The sequence below is a fragment of the Vicugna pacos genome, chromosome 11 (assembly GCF_048564905.1).
Source record: "Vicugna pacos chromosome 11, VicPac4, whole genome shotgun sequence".
NCBI classification, from domain to species: domain Eukaryota; kingdom Metazoa; phylum Chordata; class Mammalia; order Artiodactyla; family Camelidae; genus Vicugna; species Vicugna pacos.
Genome location: NC_132997.1, coordinates 47,394,337 through 47,417,270, shown reverse-complemented (window position 1 = coordinate 47,417,270; position 22,934 = coordinate 47,394,337). Strand labels below are relative to the sequence as shown.

The 22,934-nt window shown below is 45.4% G+C and overlaps 1 protein-coding gene across 5 annotated transcripts in view; it reads left to right on the top strand.

Moving 5' to 3' along the window:
• Window positions 1-22,934, top strand: part of LRMDA (leucine rich melanocyte differentiation associated) — a 1,104,406-nt gene that overhangs the window by 475,518 nt on the left and 605,954 nt on the right. The window lies entirely within an intron of this gene.

Genomic DNA, 22,934 nt, shown 5'->3' with positions numbered 1-22,934 from the left:
ATATAAAAATAAATAAATAAAGATCTTTTAAAAATTTTGGAAAAAAAGGTTTTTAAAAACCATCTCCATATTCTCCCCTGTCTACTCAGGACTTTTTGTTCTTTGGGTCTGAATGTGCATCATAGTACTTATTAGCATGTACTGTTTATGAGACCAGCTTATGGGATTTTATTCTAGTCCCTGGGCACTCCTTGTCTCTCAGACACCCCAAGGACCGCAAGTCAGGACAGAGCTAGGGAACTCATTGCAGGAAGGCATTGGGGACGAGCAGAGAGAGAGAGCTTTGAAGAGGGATGGGCATAGATGACCACATCCTTCACACCTGTGTCGTTTTTTCCCTACCAGTCCTGTCACAGCGCTGGACGAGCAGACAAGCGCAAGAAACTCTGGAGTCACAACTTACGTAGCATCTGAAATAATCATGATGATGCCTTAGACTTGTTCAGTGTTCTAAAATCTTGAAAGCAGTTTCATTGCCATTGTTGGGTTAGGTATTCTGAGTAATCCCAAAAGGTAGGAAGGGCAGACATGACTGTCCTGAGCCTAGAGCTGAGGGCATGAATGATACCCAAAGTCACACAGGTGAGAGTGCCCAGACCAGGACCCAGTCTCCCTACACTTGCTTCAGGATTGCTTCCCCTCTTCTCCTCCAGGCGCGGTTTCTCAGCGGCCCTAGTCCGTACACTGTCCCCGGAGATGCTGGTGGGGAGAGATGCAGTTGACGTGGGTCCGTTTCCTCCTTCCTGCGGATGTTTTCATCTTTCCTCTCTCTCCCATCCAAGAACAGTGTCCTTTGTCCTTGGGATGGCTCTAGGCAGCCTCTCCATCTGCTGCTTTGCCATCCCTTTCCTCCCGGCAGGAATCCCGGTGATTATGGGGCCTTCTCTTCGCCCGAGGTGTTAAGGGTTTATGTAGTGCTTGCCGATGGATGGCTAATGGACTCAGTTGGGTTGTTTCAATGAAAGTTTCCCACAATCTGATACTAAAGTGCAAGCCTTGAGTGAAGCTTTTATCACTCTTTCACCAGGCTCATCAAGGACTTCCTTTTCCTCTCTGGAAATTGTATTTCATGCAGTGTATTTCGGATCCAAGTGTTACATCAATCAGCAGTCCGGGGTAGGGTTGTGGTTCTCCCGGAGCGTTTTATAAGCAGGGATGGGGTTTCTTAATGCTGGCCTGCTCAACTCTCTTGGACTCTTGGAAAAATACTCAAACTGCAATTTCCTCCCATCTATTAGGATCTGCTTTTTTAGTTGCTATTAGAATTATTGGTTTTTTACAAGGCATTATCTTAATAGAGGCGTTCCTTTCTAGGCTGTGTTTGATCTGTGGGTGAGATTGGGAATCTGTTTCTTCTCATGGTTATTGTAAAGTTAGGGCTCTCAGAAAATCTAGAAAAGTGGGAGCCTTTGAAACACGATCTCCTTAGCCAACGACTTCTCTGTTGCTGGAGAGATGCTGGATGGAGACTGACCTGTGCTTTTCAGTCTAGAGTGGTTTGTTTTTGAGAGAATCCCCCAGATGGTCGGCTTTTCTTGTTTTTGGAAGTCAAAGAAAGAAACAAGACATTTTAAACTGCTAACAGTGGCAGAAACAGTGAATGACAAGGAAAGGAAAGTGGGATCTGGGACTCGGGCATGTCATTTGTGTGAGTGTTCAGCAAACATGTGACGTTGGTATGCTTGGGTCACAGAAGCCAGGGCTGGAGGTCGCTATGACTGATACGGTATTAGCTGACCGAAAGCCCACCTACGAACTAGGATCTGAGCTGGTCTCAGTGAAAGGAAGAAGACTTTGGAGTCTAGGATTTGGAGTTTGTTTGTTTGTTTGTTTTAACAAATGTTTTTTAAAGGGTGAGAGCGTTGCTCCCACTCCCCAAGTAAAATTATTTAGCTGACATTTTCTTACATTGGGTCCAAAGAAGGGACGTTGTCCCCCAATTCTATCCTCTCACATAAGGACTGAGGTTAAAATCTGGGGTAACTATTTTGCCCTTCTCGGTTTTTTAAATTCATCCAAAGCTTTTTTGAAAAAAAAAACCTCTCCCAGCAACTGTGACAGGGTATCGCAGCTGTCTGAGGGTTTTTTTCCCCCTGTTATCTTTCCTTTCTTTAAGAAAAGAGTCGTTCCAGAGGCAGCCGTGACAGCTCTGTCATTTCACTCACACCTCTAAATTTCTCTTTCTGTTGTCAGTCAGCAGACAGCAGTCTCAGTATTCTGATGGGCCTGAGTGATGTCCAAATACAGGAGAGATTGGAGAGAGGCCTGGAGCAGTGCGTCAGAAGCAGTCATCTTCTGCCTTTATTCTTAGAGGAATTGTCAGGAGTTTAAAAAGTTCCCCTGTGCCAGGATCCCCGAATCTCCACTCTTGCTGTCTGTAACATGCACGAGGCAGGGCCAGGGCTTCCTTGAGCTTCATTTCCAGAAATTCCCGCTAAGAGGCTACAGTATTGAGTTCCTCTGGCCTGGGTGTTACCCTGAGGACTTAATTCTTTTTCAACACATATTTTTTTTAATTCTTATTTTTTATTGAAGTGTGGTTGATTTATAATGTTAATTTCAGGTGTATAGCAAAGCAATTCAGTTATACATACACATACAGATATATTTATATACATATTTTTTTTTTCAGTTTCTTTTCCATTACGGTTCATTACAAGAACCTGAATATAGTTCCCTGGGCTATACAGTAGGTCCTTGTTGTTCATCTATTTTATATATAGTAATGTGTATCCGTTAATCTCAGATTTGTTTAGAGCAGTTATAGGTTCACAGAAGAATTGAAAGGACGGCACAGAGATTTCCCATACGCTCCCTGCCCCACATTACCTACACACACACACCCCCCACCAGAGCGGTACATTTGTTACAACTGGTGAACCTGCACTGACACAGCTTCATCTCCCAAAGTCCAGAGTTTATGTGAGGATTCACTCCAGGCATTGTACATTCTGTGGGTTTGGAAAAATGTATACATAATGCTATGTATGTATCCATCACTTGAGTGTCGCATGGAATATTTCCATTGCCCTATAGGCCCTCTGTGCTCTGCCATCCCTCCTCACTCTGAGAAAACGAACACTCTAATGGGAGTCAGGCCTTGTAGGATGAAACCACGTCACCATTGGAACAGCCATGGCAGTAGCCACAGCTCCCCACATCTCTCAGTGCCTGTGTCTCGGGCGCTGTGTTTTACACGCTCTTCTGCATTTGTTTTCCAGCAGCCCTGTGCTAGGTTCTGTTCTTCATCCCATTTTAGTGATGAGACACCTGAGTCTCAGCTCTTTTAAAGACATTCAGTAACTTGCCTAAGGCTGTGCAGCCACTGAGTGACAGAGCTGGGATCCGTGCTCCGGGTCTGGGTGACACTGTTGCTCCAGTGCCTTAAGCCATATGCAGTTCTCATATGCCATGACTGTCTTTTTCCCACGGTGCAAGGAAACATGACAATTGTCATGACCTGCAAGACAGGTGAGGCCTGTGCGCCCATCCTCTGAAGCATGGAGGCACCTGGGTTAAGAAGATGAGTAATCAATCGCAGCAGCAAGAGTATGGGGGTGGCAGAGGTGCCTCAAGGGGTGGGTAGAAAGGCCACTTGCACCCGAGAGGAAAGATTCCGTAGTTGAAAGCAACCAGGACTTAAGAGTATCTACAAAGGGGATCCCAGAATGTATAGTTGTGTGTGCTTGATTGAGGTCACATGGTGGAGCGTAATTTACCTCCTGGTCCTGAGCTCTCCTGCCAGGGCTTGGTATGTGGTTTGGGCAGTCCCAGTGGTTGCCATGCAGACGCTGGCAGAACTATAAACACCAGATTTTTTGTTTTGAAAGGGGTCGATTTTGCCTTTTCTTTTATCTGGGGGAGACCATTGTCCTCAGATCTTTTTCTGTAAATTTCTCATGAAGATCTGGCATCTTTTTTGTCCACGAGTGTGTCCTGTGTCCCACAGAGCTGTTCCCTGGGGCTGCCATGGCGGGGAGGCTGATCACACACCCTGTGAAGCATGCTTCTGCCCATAACTCACTGATGTTCAGGCCCAGAGCTCTCACGGGATTAGCTCCCCAGCAAAGTGTGATGCACGTTTATTCCTCCAGAACGTACTGGTTAGGCCTCTGGTTTCTGGAAAGTGTGTCCATGGGGAGTGGGTTGAACATCTCTGTGCCTTTGTTTGTGAAATGGGGGTGACAGCAGCACCTGGCTCATGGGGTCACTGTGATTGATCATTGTAATTATAGTAAACACTTTTATAGCTTTTATTTAGGGACAGGCCTGTCCCAAGAGCTTCACATTTATTAATTCATTTAATCCACACAACAGGTCATTGAGGTTAATACTGCTTTTCCCCCATTTTGCAGATGAGGACACTGAGTTGTAGAAAGCCTGAGCTAAAGGTCAGACAGGCAGTAAACAATGGAGAGAAGGAAGATGAAGAACTCCATGCTCCTCCCACCCTCCCTCCCTCCCCTGTGATTTAATGCCTACAAAGTGCTTACTGTCATGCCGGGCACATAGTGAGAGTTCAGTAAGTATTGACTTCCATGACGGATAATTACAGTATTGCTATTAGCAATGCTAGGCATCTTGTGCACTGCTGGCAGTAAAGATGAGCCACCCAAGACCAGTTCACTTGCATATTTTACAAACTAGTGAGGAACAGAGATGCTTAAGTGGGCAATAGCCATCAAGTACGCACAAGCTGTCACAGAAGAGCTGCAGGGTGCTTTGGACGGAACAATCATTACTTCAGATAAAAATTGCTGAGAACTTTGTCTCATGTCTGGCAACATGCTGAGTCCCATAGGAATGTTACTTCCCTTAATTCTACGTGGCAGATACTGGTATTATTTCATTTTATAGACACCAAGGATTAGAGAAGATGAGTTACTTGTCCAGGGTCACACAGCCAGTGAGTGCTCAAGCTGGGATTTGAACCCAGGACTCCTGGACTGGAGGCCCTGGGCTCTAAGCTCCTGCGCCAAATAGCTGGAGTGTCTGTACATTGACAGTTTTCCCCAAAGACTTCCTGATCCTTTCCTGAACAATGTAAACAAGAGCAACCAAATAGGAATGAGTTCATACCTCCCTCCTCACTTTTGCTCTAGGAGATTCATCAGAAAAATTGGTAGTGACTTGGATGGAAGCTACCATTTCTGTTGAGTGATGTGCCGTGCTCTTTTGGAGTGGACCGTGTTGGACTTTCCTCTTCCACACATGTGTTCCTGTGACCCGCTCTTCACAGAATGCCAGTGACTGTGTGCTCAAGGCCAGGTGCGATGCCCTGTTCTCCATGGCCTTCCATGAAACTGTGTTCTCTCCTTTCTTTGAACCTTGGACTCTGAACCATGCTTTTATGTACTTCTATCACATTTTCTCCTCGTTCTATTTCACATGGTTCTTATTCCTTAGTTCTATTTCAGGCTGCTCTGACCAACTGTCTTTAAAGCTCTTCGAAATAGAAGGCCTGGCTGGTCAGTGTTCTACAACATCCATCGCAGGCTGAGGACTAACCCAGGCCTCCCCAAACTGGGAGTCATCCTTGATTTCTTCATTTCCTTCACCTCCATATCCAGTCCATCACAAAGTCCTACCAGCTCTACTCCTAACCTGGTTCCTGTGTATCCTCCACCCAGCACCCTGGACCACGCCCAGGGACTCATCCCGTCTCACTGGGACAACCGTAGCAGTTTCCTGTCTGCGCTCTCCCTTCCCTCCTTGTGTCCCTGCAATCCATGTGCCATCTGGCAGCCGGAGTGGGATTCCAGAGTGTCAGCTGGATCGTGTAACCCTGTTACACTTGGTATAAAATCCAAAGTCCTTCCGTGGCCTACAAGGTTCGGTGTGACTCGGTCCTGCCCAATCTCCCCCCAGTCTTGTGGGCCTCTCCCAGTTCTGGACACGCCAGCCCTGTGGGCCTCGTGCTGTCACCCAAGGAGAGCAGACTTTCTTTTTTTAGTCTTAGACTGTTTAACAAGTTAATCCTTTGGTGCAGAACATTCTTAGTCTAGTTGGTTCCTTCTTACCCTTTGGGCGGGAGCTCCAGTGCCACTTCCTGAGAGAGACTCTCTGATAACATTATCTTAAGTGGCCCCAGCCACCTGGCGATCACTCTATCCCATGACTGTCTTCAGAGCGTCTATTACTAACTTTAAACGTGTTGTTTATCGGTTTGTCTTCACGGGTACTGTCTGCCTGCCCGCAGGCCTCTCAGTGACTCTCAGCCCCAGGAGAGAGGGCCTCAGCTACCTTGTTTGGTATTATATCCTGTGCACCTCACACAGTGGCTGGCCCCTAATGCCAGCTGATAAATCACAAACAGCCAATATGTATCAAAAGAGGACTCTGCAGGCATTTGTTCTCAGCCCTTCATGTGTATTTACCCATTCAGTTTTCACAGTGCCCCCGGGATGTGGCTATTACTGTAATTCCTATTGCACAGATGGGGAGACTGAGGCACAGAGGGTTTCTCCTGCAGCCCGAGGTCCGGCAGCAGGGGAGTGACAGAGCCTGGGCTCCAAGCCAGGCAGCAGGGCTCCAGAGCACGTGTTCTTAATCACCACGTTCCAGTGCCTCCTGGGGAGATGCTCGATCAGTACTTGTTGAAGGAATTAATGAAGAGAAGATGCCCAGTAGAGCCTTGCTGGGTGAGCACAGTCCTGGGTTTTTATGGAAACGTTCTAGGCCTGCACGTTGTCAAATCCATCCCAGAGCAGAGGGTGTGGCGCTGCCCCGTGGGTACTGAACACCCCACCACCCAGCACAGGCTTTGCTTCCCACCACAGCTATTTATACTTTCTGCTTGATAGAGCCGTCTGGCTCGTGGGCCTTTCTTTTTTTTTTTTAGAGAGAGAGAATTGTGGGAAATATTTTGTTTTCCCTGGGAGCCAGGCTATGTATTTACTTCAAGTTTTATTAAATGAGTTATAAATTTTCCCCGCAATTTACTCATAGCTCAAGAGGTTTAATTTGCATGTGTTGCCTTTTACAATATGCTTTTCGTAATGTTGCAGATGCTTCTTCCCCAGCCTCAGTAAACAACAGGCACTCAGCCAGGTTTTTGACTGAACACGTGCCAGGCCTTGGAAATACAAGTTAACTCCGTGGTGGCTGTCGGTGGAGCCACACACCCTGGTCTGTCCAGGGCATCTGGGGAGCTGAGTGGAATTCCTGAGGGGGAGAAGGCAGAGATTTTTTTGGATATTCCTTTTGGACATATTTTTGCTTATCTCTTGCACCTACAGAATAAGTTAGTAAACAGACATTTATACTTAGACACCAAATGTTATTTGGTTCTACTTCAAATACAGTTACTATGATGACAGAAAGGGTTTGTTGGGGCCCAGGGTGATTTCCAGAGAGGCCAAAGTCATTCCAGCCTTGATAGGAGTTGGCCTAGGGTCTATGATGGGGAAGGTATTTTAGCCACCAAGAAGCCAGCTCCTCTGAGAATCCAGTGTGTGGGGCCCCTTTGATGCCAGGGAGAGACCGTTAAGGCTGAGAACTCCTTCTTTGGGGTCACACTGTTAGGTTTGAGTTCTAGCTCTTCCGTGTATCAGTCTCATGACCTTGGGCATGGTACTTAAACCTCTCCATGCCTCAGTTTCCTAGTGTGTATAAATGAGGTTACAGTGGTCCCTGTCATGTAGGTTTGTTGGAAGGATTAAATAGACTGATGTATAGAAAGCATTTGGGGCAGAGTGGTTCATAAATGAACATGTCAATGGCAACCTTTACTTCCCCAGGACTTGCTCAGTTCCTTGAGTACTTTGGGATTAGATTCTCTGGGTGATATTTTTTGGAAGTTTCTTTGTGGAGGAGGAGAGGGTACCAGAGTAAGAGATGAACGGTGTATTCACTAGAGTGAGGTTCAGCTGCAGGCAACAGAAAGTCATGATTCACAGTGGCTTAACATTGTAGAGATTTCTTTCTCTCCCAAATAAAAGAAGTATGGAGGTACACAGTGCAGGGTTGTGATAGTTTCATGGTCATGAGGACCCCTGGTTCCTTTTCTTTGGAGTTCTGACATTCTTAGTGTATTTTCTCATGATTCAAGAAGGCGACTGGGCTCTTGTTCATGTGTGTTCATTCCCAGAAGCAAGAGGGAGAAGGCATAAAGAACCAGTTCATTGTCTTTGGAGGACATTTCCATGAGGTCCCACACAGCACAGTCCTTTACATCTCATTGGCCAGAACATAATCACAGAGCCACAGGTCACTGAAAGGAAAATACACTCCCTCATTTCGGCAGCCCCATGTCAGATACAAATCCAGGCTCTGTTATAAAGAGGAGGTATTGAATGGGTATTGAAGTAGACCATTACCAGTGAGTTGTCAGTATTGGTTCATAGGTTTTTTTGGCTTGAGGTAGAAAAAATTCCCAGGTGCATAGAGCAGTATTTTTCTAAAGTTTGTTTCATTGATGATTTCAGGGAGTGCATGGAAATTTTTTTTGTTTAAATCATCTTGTAATTATTTTTTACAGGAGCAAAATTATAACTGGAATATTGAACCCAGAATTTCACAGGTATTGTGTAATAGTACAGTGTTTTCAAAAAATGTGAGTCAATTAAAAACAATAAAGTTGATGCAGGTATACCGGCATGAGAGAGGTTAGTATAGATGTAAGTTAGGGGTGGGCTCTGGGTACAGACCACCTGAATTTGAATTTATGACCTGCCACTTTTTGGCCAAATAACCTTATCCTCTCCATGCTTCCGTTTGCTTATCTGTAAAACAGCATTAATAGCATCTACCTCTTAAGAATCAAATGAATTAGTACTTTAAAGCTCTTAGAATAGTGCCAGGTGTGTGAAAGATACTCCATGAACACTTGTCACTGTTACTGTTATTATTATTATTCTCATTACTATTATTGTGGCTTTGTTGTAGTACCATTATTACAAAAGGTAGCACTTGGATAGAGCAGAAATTTTGAGAATGGTACGCACATGACTGAAATTAGGTAAACTGGTTTGGAGGAATGCGGTGGGCAGTTCAGGGCCAGTCTGAGACACAGCTGTCCATAATAATTCTACTAACAGTTAAAACTAGTTCTTTACAGTTTGAAGTGGTTCCATATATGATAATAGCATTGATGATAGTTTATCGAGTGTTTACTATGTTCCAGGTCCATGAAGTTGTTTTGAAGATGTGACTTTTAATTCTTGCAACACTACATGCTAAGTGTTTTTTCTGTTCTGCAGGTGGTGACATTTAGTCTGGGGTAAGCTGAGTAAATTACCCAATGTCCCATGTCAGCATGGGACCAGCTTCAGAGCCCCCTCATCTCCCTTTGGGTGTCTTCCCTGCCTGCTGGTTGTCCAGGACTCCTCCCTCCCTCCCCTGCCTCCAGGACCCTCTGATTCTTTCTTTCCATCTCTCTTCCTATAACCCAAATGCCAGCCATTTCCTCAGCCTCTCCCCACTGTCCAAACCGATCAGTCCAGCATCTGCATTCCTGCCAGACACAGCATATGACAGCTTCCAGTGTCATGAACTAATCTATGAAAATGGGCATTAACAGGCTAATAAGCATATTATTATTATCTCTTTCTCTGGGTAATTTATTTTGGAATCATCCTGGAGATTTCAGGCAGGAAACAGTTCAGCAGCCTTGTAGGCCTGTCCCACAGCTGACCAAGGAGGGGGGGCGGAGATCTGTCCCAGAACATCCCCCAGGTCATTCTGTGAGGTTTTAAAATTGCTCTATGGTAGAGTCCTGACAGCAGTGGAACACTGAGATGGTGGCCGAGGGGGACCAAGCACACTGGTGAGTGATCAGTTAAGGGCCAGGGCTGCATCACTCCCCCTGCAGCTCCCAGCCCAGTGCCTGGCACACAGAGAGCATTCAGTCAGTGTCGTTGAATATATGAATCACTTACTGGAGGCCTTTCTGATGTGAAGGGAACAAAAGTTCCTTTAAGGAACAGGACAGTGAATTACAATGGGGGAGCTTTGGTTGGGCCTCCTGGACTTGATCAATGTTGTTTGTTTGTTTGTTTGGGCTGTAATGGTCTGTCAGTGGGTCAGCTTGCTGTCGTCCATGGACCCTGCGCATCTCTGTCTAAGCATGAAGTAAACATGAGCAGCGCGATGCTGGGGTCGGGGCCATTCATCTTCCACTCTCTTCTCCATCTGCGGAGCTGCAGGCGCAATGTGTTACTCTGGTGATGTCATAAAGCAGCTGATGTCTTAGTACATCCTGCGAGAGTGATTTCCTCCTTTACTCTTCCTACAAATTGTACCTTATGATCCATTGAATTTCACTTTCCTATTTTTCCAACATTTCTCATTTTCTGCCCTTTTTTATTCTCTCTCTCAGACCATTGGGGGAAGGAAGCAATGTTGCTTAGCAACCAGTATGAAACTAGTCAATACCGTGTCTAATATTAACCCATTGTAACAAGTAAGCAGCATGATAGATGTGTGTCCTGTCACTCTCCCTTACAGGGTTTAAACTATGGGTTGACAAAAGTTGGATGCACAGCTTAATGTTGTCATCACAAACATCAAGGACATTGGTGGGTAGCTATAAACGGTAGCGAATTTCAAAGTTGCAAGTTATAGAAATTGTTTATTAAAGTGGTTCACTTTGAGATTCTTAATTTAGAAATTTGTTATGATTATTTTACTTTTGCTTTTTGAACAAAATAGTGTTGAAATCTCAGCAGGTCTTTCGTGTGTGCTGGCATGCTGTTTGGTCATTTAAGTTCGTTCATTTGACAAACCAAAGTTGTATTTTCTGCATGGTATCATTCATTCATCTAGCATTTCCTGAGCTCTGCTATGTGCCAGATCCCATGCAAGACACTGTGTACGTCACTGCGAGCAGACATGGTCCTTGATTCCATTTTTTTTTTTTTGTCCTCACAGTCTTCTTCCCTTTTCAGTTTCATCTCTTGAAATAACATATAATGTTGCCAGGTTTTCAGACTGGAATTATTCTTCTACTGGAATGGTTTATTTATGGCTTTGATTAGATAGTATTATTCTTCAGTTTTTTAGCCTTTTAGGAAGTGAGGAATAGGAGGCAACAAAAAGATACGTATTGACCAACTCGTTTCCCACACATACAGGGGGCATGACCAGCACACATGGGTAAAGGATTGGGAGCCAGAATTTGCTTTATACAAGATAATGATGTTGATGAAGTTGGCCTGAAGTGTTTCTTGTCTTATATATGTGCCCCCCCTTTTTTTTTGCTACAGGTGACCTTCAAATCTCCCCAAATATCCAACACCCTTATTCCAGTCACCATCACCCCTGGTTGGTGGGAGATAGTGGGCTAATCTCTCCTTCTCCTTAGGGTGTTGTTGACTTCACTGAAAGCTGTCTACAAACAGCTTGGGGTTGTCTACAAATGTCCTTGGGGTGGATTGGAATTCCTCGTGGCCGTCTTGATACATGGCAGGCTGAGGCAGTTGGTGCAGATGGGTTTCTTCTTACCTCACTTGTTAGGGGGTGATTCCTTCTTACCTCACTTGTTAGGGGGTGATTCCTTCTCACGCATCTGCCAAGTGACGTGGTTGACCACCTCAGTACCCTGTGCAGGGTGACTCCATGTGGATTCCTCATTTCCTCTAGGTCCTTAGAATCCAGAAAACTTGCTGAGTTTGAGGGTGGTATGGATTCTGCCTCTTATCTTGAGTGCCCAGTATCCCACAACCATAGGCTTGGTCCCTGTAAACTGGTGGTTGGAGTTAGTGGAGAGAAGCATCTCCAAAGACTAGATTCCATAAAGCCAACTAGAGGTGACTCTAGCCTCAATGGCTTTAGATGCTCACTTGTTACTCATACAGGAATGGTCATGTAGGACTCATCAAGGTATGGCTTTGAACTAAATTTTGGCAGATGTCCCCAGAAGGGATGGGCATTGAAAGCTGCTGAGATATCCGCATGTGGTTCTGGCTTTCATTCAGCACAGAAGAGAGGAGAGCCTACAGACACGGAACTAGCTGGGCATGGGCATCATTCTAGCACCTTTCATCACTGAGCACCAGCTATGGGACAGGCATAGTTCCAGATGCCTGCATATATTATCTTTCAGTCTTTCCAGCATCCTTGCAAGGAAGATATTCCATTTTGCATATGAGAAAACTGAGACTTCGGAAGGGTGAACATCTCGCTCAAGGTCACCCAGCCCGCAAGGACCAGGCAGGGATTTAAATGCAGATGGGGCTTGACTCCACGTCTCCGTCTCGTGCTCTGTCTGCTGGGTTGTGCTGCGTCTTTTGCAAGTTGGCTTCTCCTGAAGATAGAGGAAAGCTTGCAGGTTATGGTGAACAATTCTACATGTGGGAAATGTGGGAATCCATCCACGGATGCTCCTGGGTCAGTTCTTGCCACGTGGAAGCATTTAGCTCATCCCGTTGGGACCGCTGAGCAACTTAAGCTTCGGCAGGAGCAAGTGGGGAGAGCAGGAGCCAAATTACAGTTTCAGACTCCCAAACTTAGACCCTCTTCCTTGGTCATCCACTGCCTTGCTGTGTTTGTTTCTCCTCTCAGAATACGTGATGATTCCAGTTCACTTTGAGGTGGCTCGTTGTGGGTGTGGCTGGGGTTGAGGTGGTGAGTCTGATGATGAGAATGATGATACCACCTACCATGAGCGCTCCACAGGCTTGACTCCAGGCTCAACATTTAATAACTGTTATTTGTCTTCTGGTGACAACCTGTGTCACATGGGTGGCATAACGTCTGTTTTCAGTGGAGAAGACAGAGGCCCAGAGAGGTTGACTGACTTGCACAAGATCACACAGCTAGATGATGGCTCAACTGGATTTGAACCCTGGGTTTTCCAGATCTCAAAGCTGTTCTTAACTATTTCACTCTGGTGATGAGGGAGGTGACCCCGTGGTCTCCTTCTGGGGCCTCTGAGGCAGATAGAGTCTGTGCTGTGTACTTGAGCATGGATGTTTCGGTATTACATTTCTTGTGTGTTAATCATATCTGTATAGTTAAAGTGCAGGCATCTGGAGGGCAGGGACCATGCCCTAAACTTCTTTATATATATGTGTTTTTAATTGAAGTATAGTTGTTTTACAATGTTGTGTTAATTTCTGGTGTACAGCATAGTGATTCAGTTGTACGTGTGTGTGTGTGTGTGTATGTATATATACACACACACACTCCTTTTCATATTCTTTTTCATTATAGGCTATTACAAGATAGCCTATAACATAGTTCCCTGTGCTACATAGTAGGACCTTGTTGTTTATCTATTTTATATATAGTAGTTAGTATCTGCAGATCTCAAACTCCTAATTTATTCTTCCACACTCCCCTTCCCTTCCTGGTAACCATACTTTGGTTTTCTATGTCTGTTTTATAAGTAAGTTCATTTGTGTCACTTTTTAAGATTCCACAAATAAGAGATATCATATGGCATTTTTCTTTCTCTTTCTGGCTTACTTCACTTAGAATGACAGTCTCCAGGTTCATCCATGTTGTTGCACGTGGCATTATTTCATTCTTTTTGTGGCTGAGTAGTATTCCTTTGTATAAATATACCACAGGTTCTTTATTCATTCATCTGTCAATGGACACTTAGGTTGTTTCCATGTCTTGGCTATTATACACAGTGCTGCTGTGAACATCGGGGTGCATGGATCTTGTCAAATAAGAGTTTCCCCTGGATGTGTGCCTAGGAGTGGGATTGCTGGATCATATGGTAGGTTTGTTTTTAGTTTTTTTGAGGAATCTCCATACTGTTTTCCATAATGGCTGCACCAAACTACATTCCCACCAGCAGTGTGGGAGGGTTCCCTTTTCTCCACAGCCTCTCCAGCATTTATCACCTAAACTTAAGATGGAATGTGTAAAGACTGAACACTTGAGGTTTGCAATGTAAACAGGGAAGGTTCATTGCTTCTCTTCTCCTGGGCAGCTGATCTGCTTTCTCCCCACTGCTATTGACAAAGAACCCATATCCTGAGGAGTGGAATAGGGATGCTGGGCTCCCTTCTGCCAGATCAACTTTATAGAAAAGTAGTTGGATATTGTTTTGTTTTCAGCCCACTTTGGATTTTTTATATCCTGGGAAACAGCAGAGCACACGGTAAGCTGTGCTGCTTAACTCACGAGGTCCCCTTGGGCATCATACCTAACCTTTCCCACCCTGGATTCCTTGACTGTAAAGGGTCTAAAACAGCACCTCCTTCATAGGTTGTGGTTTTGCAAATCAAGTGAGATAAAGCATGTGAGGTCGTTCATGCAGACATGGACACACAACCAACACTCAGTAAAAAGGAGCTCTTTGTGTTTGGTTTCTGTTTTGCAATTCATTCACTGAATTTTTATGGACACTTTTTATGAATTTATTCACGTGAATTTTTCATGGACAATTATGAAAGTAGAATATTGGGCTTAAAGTTCCACTGGACAGAGTAGGTAGGATTTACTATGCTAGGATGAAAGGTTAGGAGTTAGGGGACAATTAAAGATGTTGTTGCCTTTCTTTTTTTTATTGGAGTGTAGTCAGCTTATAATGTGTCCATTTCCAGTGCACAGCATAATATTTCAGTCACATATATATACGTATATATTCATTTTCATATTCTTTTTCATTACAGGTTACTACAAAGTATTTGAATATAGTTCCTTGTGCTATACGATATAAACTTATTGTTTATCTATTTTATGTATAGTAGTTAGTATCTGAAAATCTCGAACAGACAATTTATCCCTTCCCATCCCCTTCCCTACCTGGTAACCATAAAAGTTTGTTTTCTATGTCTGTTGATCTGTTTCTGTTTTGTAAGTAAGTTCATTTGCCTGTTTTTTTGTTTTTTGTTTTTTTTAGATTCCACGTATATATGATATCATATGGTATTTTTCTTTCTCTTTCTGGCTTACTTCACTTAGAGTGACTATCTCCAGATCTATCCATCCATGTTGGCTGTACATGACATTATTTTATTCTGTTTTTTATAGCTGAGTAGTATTTCATGGTATAAATATACCACAGCTTCTTTATCCAGTCATCTGTCGATGGACATGTAGGTTGTTTCCATGTCTTGGCTATTGTAAATAGTGCTGCTGTGAACACTGGGGTGCATGTATCTTTTCAAGTTAAAGTTCTCTCTGGATATATGTCCAGGAGTGGGATTGCTGGATCTTATGGTAAGTATTTTCAGTCTTTTGAGGAATCTCCAGTATGAATTCTCTTCTCATCCATTTCAGTTAGGTAGTTAGAATACAGACATAGGGGTGAAGAGGCTCGTGCCTGACCTGTCCCTGAAGTGAACTGTGGTGGGAGTAGCTTTCGCATTAACTCCTCCCATCTGGCAGAGAACAGGAGTCTTCACTGCTGACTGCAGCCCTCTTAACACTTCCATGTGGTCTGCCATCCAATTTGAGCAGCAAGAAACTAAAAAATACTTGTTGATGAAAACTTTCTCTCGTGTTCATGCCTCACGCATTGCCTGCGCTGAGAAAGCGGCCGTCCAGCTGCCACTCACAACAGGGCTGCCCAGGGCTGATCACAGCAGGGGGTGTAGCAGCTGGGACCCAGTTTCGGGTGAAGGGTGAGAGCCGATCCCAGGAAGAAGAAACAGAGAGGCCTCCTCCTCCTCCCTCAGGCAGAAGGCGAGTTCCTCTGCCTATTCTAGATGGAAGGGAAGCCGAGAAAGGGAGGCAGGCGTGTACATGACATTTCCACGCCCCTTCCACTGCCCCGACTTGGTCTCATCTGCTCAGCACCCTGGCGTCCTACAAAAGAAATCTCTGCTCTTTCTCTTTCCCAGAATCTAGGAATCTTTCAAGGGGTTGTACTTTCTGTGCTTGGTCTGTGGCTGAACTTAGAGTTAATTCACTCTCCTGCCCACCTCCAAATCCTGTACACTCTTCTCTGGACAGAGGATGAGTCTGAGAAACAGTTGCTGCATAGAACACCTCCAGGTTAGCTTCTGAAATTATTTAGCCCCATACCGGTACTCCTTGAAATGTAAGAAAATTATAAACGAGGGCTTCAGTGCGGTTAACCATGTGGCTTTGCTGGATTTAAAAGATACAATTTACATTTGTTTGTTTAATCATTTACAGAAGTAGATCTGTGCTTATGCACGTATCCCAAAGCATTTTTATCATTCCCAAGTTAGATCTCATGTATATTTAGAAGTTACAGACTTTAAATACAGTGTGTGTGTATGTGTGGATGTGGATGTACATCTCTGTGCGTGCATTGTGTTTACCTGTGTGTGCACGGGTGTGTATACACATGTACACACACAGAAGCCAAAGCGTTCATACTTCCCCTGTTTTCTCCCATCCCTGCAGTGCTGCTCCTCACACAGGGAGCAGGTGGGTGGCGCTGGGGCAGGGGAGCGAGCTGCACCTTGCTGAGCACTGAGTGTGCACCCTGAGGTTGTGTGAAAATGTCAAGTCCAGGCATATTAAACAGCAGGCCTTTGCTTCAACAGTTTCATGATGCAACTGGGTTCTTGCTGAGCTGGTCCAAGTGCAGCAAGAGGACAGGAGGTGCTGGCTGTGCGGCTGGGGAAGTGCTCGCTGCTGGGACGAGGCTGCCCTGGTCCCAGGGAGGGCAGCTGCCTGGATTTCCTGGGGACCCATGTCTCGCAGAGATGAGATCCAAGAAGCTAGAGGAGAAAAGGACAAGCGTGCAGGCCTTGGGCTGCCCTGGCAGTGGCCTGGTCTGCGGAGCGGGAAAGAGCAGTCAAGACCACGGGGCTGCCAACTTCCCGCCACGTGTCCTCCCAGCAGGATGAGGGAGGCCTGCCAAGCCTGCCTGGAGAAGCAGCCATGTGGCTGGTCATAGTCCAAGGGCACGTGTCCCCCACACAGGGCCCAGGGCGGGAAGGATGCCTCGTCATGCGGTCCGAGCAGCTGGGTGCTGTGTTTGTCCCTTTTGTCCGTGTCCTTGTTTGGGGGACCAAGGCAGTGGACTGACCCTCAGGTTACATGAGTGTGTCTCCACAGCCAGGAGAGGGGCTCACGTGATGTGCCAGCCACCCTCCCCACTCTGTAGGCCGGGGCTGTACTGAAGGATCTGCTCACCCCTCATGCACAACCTCGGCCTGCAATTTTCAATTCCTGAGGTTGTGTTTTGCATTTGGAAACTCAGCGTCAGCAGAAGCTGCCACATTTTGCCTTTTCAAGCCCCCTCTTTGAGAGGAGTGGGCTCAAGAGCACAGGGTGGAAGGCTCTTCCTCACCCTCTACCCACATATCTTTCTTAGTAAGACTCAATTCATAAAGTTCAATGTTTAAATCTTTTAAGTCCAAGGGTTAGGAACCCTGATGCATTATCATAGTGAGGATGAAGGTTTTTTTCTTAATTATTGGTATGGATACAACAGCTTGACATAGAAACTCTGTGTAAACAGTGATCCATGGCTGAACCACTTGTCCCCCACAAATGGAAAGAGGGTTGACAGTGGCCTCTTGAGAACAGATGGCATATGGGAGGGGGCCAGACATGCAGGGTGAGTGGATCCATTATGATGCTTATTCTTTTCTGACTCTGAGAGAGAATTCTGAGGAAGAACAGAAAATGGGAAGGGAAGAGAGCAGGAAAGGAAGAAGGAATTCTAACAAATGGAGAGAAAGTGAACGAGGGAATTTTAGAGACAGAACCAGGCATCCGGCATACTGTAAGTTTTAATCAGAATCTCACCTTAAATGAATGTAAATCCTTTTCATTTGATTCGTGCACATATCTTAAAAGGCCAGGGGTAGCTGTGGTGTTGGACATGGCCGGCTCCATGGCCCAAACAGTGCGCACGGGTGGTCTCTCCCTCCACCCCAGGGCGCTGACTCCTACACGGTGACTCGCAGGCAGGCTTTCCCCGCAAGGAGGCAAGAGGGCTTCTGCATTACCTTCCCTGCAACCTCTGTGGGAAAACACAGCCCCTCTTATCAGCCATTCCATGAAATCCCAGTTTGGGTTTGAGGGCCCTGATTGGGTCACGTACCCATCCTGAACCGATCTCTGCAGTCTGTGGGATGTGATGCTGTCATTGACCAGGCCAGTTTATATGCCTTCCTGGAGCCTGGGGTGGAGCCAGCTCTGCAGAACTCAGTGATGGGTAGTCTAGGGTTGTGGGGGGTTCCCTTGGTAACATCAAGTTGCTCTTACCAGAAGAAAGGTGAATACATGCTGGGCAGGCAAAGACCGGCCAAAGAAAGACGCGATGAAGCTGGAAGAGGTTCTGAAAAGAGTTATTGACATGATGGTGAGTGAAGATGGAAGACCAGAGAAGACAAAGCCTGTCCATTGCTTGGGGTGTGCAGAGGCTAAATGATGGACCTGACATAGCAGAAGGCTCTTGTCTCAAACTGGAGTTGAGTGAGCTGTTTTCTAGACAGCATTTTCAGTTTGGAACATCTCCCCCCGCCCCCATAAAGCTATGGAATCAAGGTGCGTGGCTGTTCGAATCCATGGCATTTACCCATTTCTAGAGCCAATTATTCTGGAAGGTCTGAGAGTCAGTGAGGAGTGTCATGGGTTGGAATGAACATACCTTGGGTACCTATTTAGCGGACACCAGTGATTACAAAATTAATAAGATACAGTTTCTGCTTTCTTTCTGAGGTATGATAGTTTTACCACGGCAGTCTTTTGAAACACATATTCATTGATGAAAAGGGAATACTTTTTTCCTCTTGGAATAAGTTACTCAAGCTGTGCTCCCTGGAATACCAGGGGGTGACTAGATGTTCAGCAAGAAAAAGAAAACTTTGTGACTTGATAAGTTTGAGAAGTGTTGTCTCTCCTTTCCGCTAGGGGAGGGGGTTGGCATTTGCAGTGCTCAGTGTCATATTAAGGGCCTGGAGAAGTTTGGCAGTAAGAAAACTTTCAGGTTTTGTTCGCCCACCTATTATAGCTACTTTATCTGACCATAGGGTACTCTTCTCATGGCACTAGTGTTGTATTGAATATGGGTCATAAAGCAGTGCCGAAGAAGTCAGCTGTATTTTCTTTGATTTGCACACACAGAGCCACCTGGAAAGGCTTTCATCACTCGGTCTCACCTCCAGTGTTGGAAGGAACCTCCCTCCACTGTGCATTGCTGAGTGGTGTTTTCCCACCTCTAAGCCAAGCATCTCCACCTCACCATAACCAGCTTCCTGAGAGACTTGTAATGCAAATAACGCTGGCTCCTCATTGCTTTTGTCTCTCTGGGCTTCCTCGTCAGTAAACAGCCACAACCATACCCATGTTTTGGCTCTGAGAAGACAGACTGAGATTAGCTTTGCCAATATTACCTTCTGCTGGTGGTATCCAAGATGATGGGGAGGTGCATGGATATGTTATTAATCACATCAGGAAAAAGCTACTCCCTTTTCAATTCTCTTTCTATCTTTTTGACTATAATAAGGAGAAAGTCTCAGTTTGGAGTTAATATGTCTTTTTTTAAACAAAGAGCAGGCCACTTTATCTAACCAAAATTTAGTATTTTGTTTTCATTGTGTATGTTTCTTTGAATAATTTCTACATATGTCACTGGACACTTTCTACTTATTACAGATGATCCTGGTCTTTCCTTTGTGATGGTTACGTAGAATCCCCCTTTAAAATACAATATAAGGGAAAATGAGTCAGCTTAGATCAAGGGTTCTCAGCCTTGGCATTAACGATATTTTGAAGCAGATAATTCTTTTGTTTGCTGTGGGCAGCTGTCCTGTACGTTGTGGGAGATACAGCAGCATTCCTGTCCTATACCCACCAGAAGCCAGTAGCACTGCCTCCCCCCAGGATGTGACAATCACATAATGTCCCCAGACATTGTCAGATATCCCCTGGGGACGTTGTGATTGTCCCCAGGCAGTGAGAACTACTGATTTAGAGCAGACAGAGCAAATTAGAACAGCAGGGGTACGCAAGCATGGGGAAAGTCGTGGAGGCGCTCGCTGTACGTGACTGGTTAAGTCTGGTGAGCTGAAGTGCCGCTGCTAACTGGCCTGAAAACAGGACACCTTCGCCCCACCCCATCCCCGTCTCCACTTCAGAGCCTTTCCAGATATGGCTCCGTGTGTGCCCAAATCTAGGAAAGTCCCAGTTCTTTGTGGACAGTTTGTAGAAGAACAGGCTTTGGCCATGTTCAAGTGAACTTGTCGGCGCCTTGCAGAAGCAGCCCACATCCGGGAAGAGAGCATTCCGTAGCCCAGCCCCACGACAAGTGCAGAGTCACCAGAAATGAGAAAGGGAAAGAGTGCTGAGTCGTAATTTCCTTCATGCAGGAATCTGCCTGTGCTTTTGAAAATTTGAACCAGGGTGCGGCTTGGAGCTGGTGTATGAGCAAAGTTGAAAGATTCATTCAGCATTAGCATCAGGGAGGATTGCTGGATACTTTCATTAATTGGATTCAGGTTACGTGTGTTTCATTTAGAAGTGGCTGCGATCGCTAATGGAATGACCCCCGCGTCATTTTCTGTCCTGAAGCAGGAGGCAGGATGGCTCCTCTTACACTGTTGTGTTTGCCACTTGTGTGCTGACACCAGACACTGATGAAATATGGTCCGTGGCCTTCAACCAAGCTCCCCCTTTTTTAGAAGAAAATTTTGTTTTTCATTTTTAATAAAACAGACAGGCTTCAAAAGCATAAAGCTTTTTGTTGCTTCACTGACTGGAGCAAAGGCATGGGACTGGGGAGAAGTCAGTATTCTTGTTTTTACCCACTGCCCCTCTTCCCTGCTCCAGCTTTCTACAACCCAACAGGAGACATTCCTTTGACTTGGGACTCACCGGTCCCCAGTCCTTGCCTCTCTGTGGCATGCCCACCCCAGTCCTCCCTATGCTTAGTTGTTCTGAGCATTTAGGAAAGAAAAACCTAAGGTCATCCACTGAGCCCCCTACCCATTTCTGCCTGTCTAATCAAGATGCACTTTGGATCAGAACAGATTCTTGCAATAATAGTAATAATATTAACATAAGAATAGTGTTGTATTTATTTGTTATTCCCAACACAGCAGTCACAGAGTGCTCTGATTAAAACATTCGGGTAAACCCTGTTAACTCCTCTGGTAAAGTCCTCCAAAGGCTGAGGTCCTCCCACTCTCCCAACCTCTGCCCTCAGCCTCCTGGTTCCCTCCGGGGCAGCAGCTCTGTCCTGTCCGTTCGGCTCCTCAGACAACACTTGGGGGGTCTTTTCCCTTACATTCATTCTTTCGCTGTCACCGTTCTGTGAGGCTCCATCTCTTCCCCTCCTTCCAGTCTTTCCTTTAAAGTTGTGTCCTCAGGAACTCTGCTCCCTGTCCAGGCTCGCCCTGGTTGCCTCTTGCTTTATTCTCCTCCACAGCGTCACCATCCTCTCCTCCACTCCGGAGCCCACGTTTTTTGTTAGGTTACACACCTGCCATCCCCAGCATCCAGCTCCAGGAGGTCTGGGTCTTGTTTGTTCTGATCATTGAGGAATCCCTGGTGTCTGACCCACAGAGCGTGCACAATAAATTTTGGCAAATAAATGACTGAATATTATTATTCTAAACAGTCATAACGGAAGATCATATAGGGGTTACAAAGTGTGTCCCTATACAGTTTGTCCTCCCCCAGTCCCAGGAGGTGGGTAAGGCAGGAATTATTATCCCCACTTTACAGATGGGGAAGGTGAGGTCCAGAGGTATCCAGGGATCTGTTCTGTTTCACACAGCTGGGAGCAGGAAAGCTTGGACTCACTGTTTCTGCCTCCTGGGGTGCTGACCCTTGCTATCTGGTATCTCTGATTCTGAGCATCTTTGAGAATTCCAGAGCAGTTGCAAGTGAAACTAGCAAACATGGGTCATGGGACCTGGTAAATGAGTGCCATGGTGAAGTCCCTCCTGTCCCTGGCCCCTCCCAGATGGGCTGCCTTCCCCAGGCCTTCAGTATAATTAGCCTGGAGGCCTTTGGCCCTGATGCGGTAACCAGTGAGAAGCTATCCATTACTGCCGTTCATTAAGACAGGCGACACAAGATGAAATATTTTAGGTGAATCATCTGGCCTAATTTAGAAAGGCTCGGTAGGGCCAGCGCCTTTGATTTATCAGGAAGAGGTATCTGTTATCAGAAAGATCCACACACGGGCTTATTTATTATCCAGAATCTGTTTTTAATTTCAGAGATTGTTTACCTAAACTGCTGTGTGTCAGATTCCAGGACGGATTTCTGCTTAGCATTTAATTTTAGATACTTGCCATGGCGGACAGTAAAAAATGGGTCTCCAGAATTTGTAGTTTCATTATGAATCTTACCTCCTGGCAGTCCCTACCAGTAGTTTGTCTTTGAAATCTCCTTGGTACTTGTTAACCCTGCTCTGCTGTGAAAGAGATATAGTTTATTTATTGGACTTTGCCCATTTATGAAAAAGTACAGAAATTATTAATGGTTTAGTATCTATTAATGCATTACTTGGGTGGAATTCAAATTCTAATATTTATGGTAAACCCCTTTATAATGAAACGGGCAGAGAATCAGCTCTCCTGCTTCTTGAATTTGGAAGGCTCTAGCTGCCATTGGAATGGCTCCCTGTGAAATACGAGCCCTGCCGGCTTTATATTTACACCCATAAATAAGAAATAAGTACTTTGGATTGGAGGAGAAATAATTAAGAATATTTGTGTAGATAATAAAGAAGAAATGGTCCTGTTTGGTGAACTGTGTGCTTGGGAGATGCCAGAGGCTGCCAGGACCTGGATGAGAGGTTTGAGGAAGGATGCCTGCTGGGAGCTGGTGGGTGTGAAGGGCTTCCCGAGACAGCAGGAAGGGGAGCCCTGTGGAGGGCACCTTAGAGAGGCTGTGTGCTTAGGACTTGGAGCTGGGAATCAGAGGACCTTGTTTGGATTCCAACTTTTCCCTAAGGTAGCACAGCCCTCTAATGACCATTGAACTTTTCTGGACCTCAGGCTCCTCATCCATATAAATGGAGCTAATGTCTTACAAAATCATCTTGAAGGTAAACAGTAGAGACTTAGAATTGCCCAAAGTAATAAACGAAATTTGTA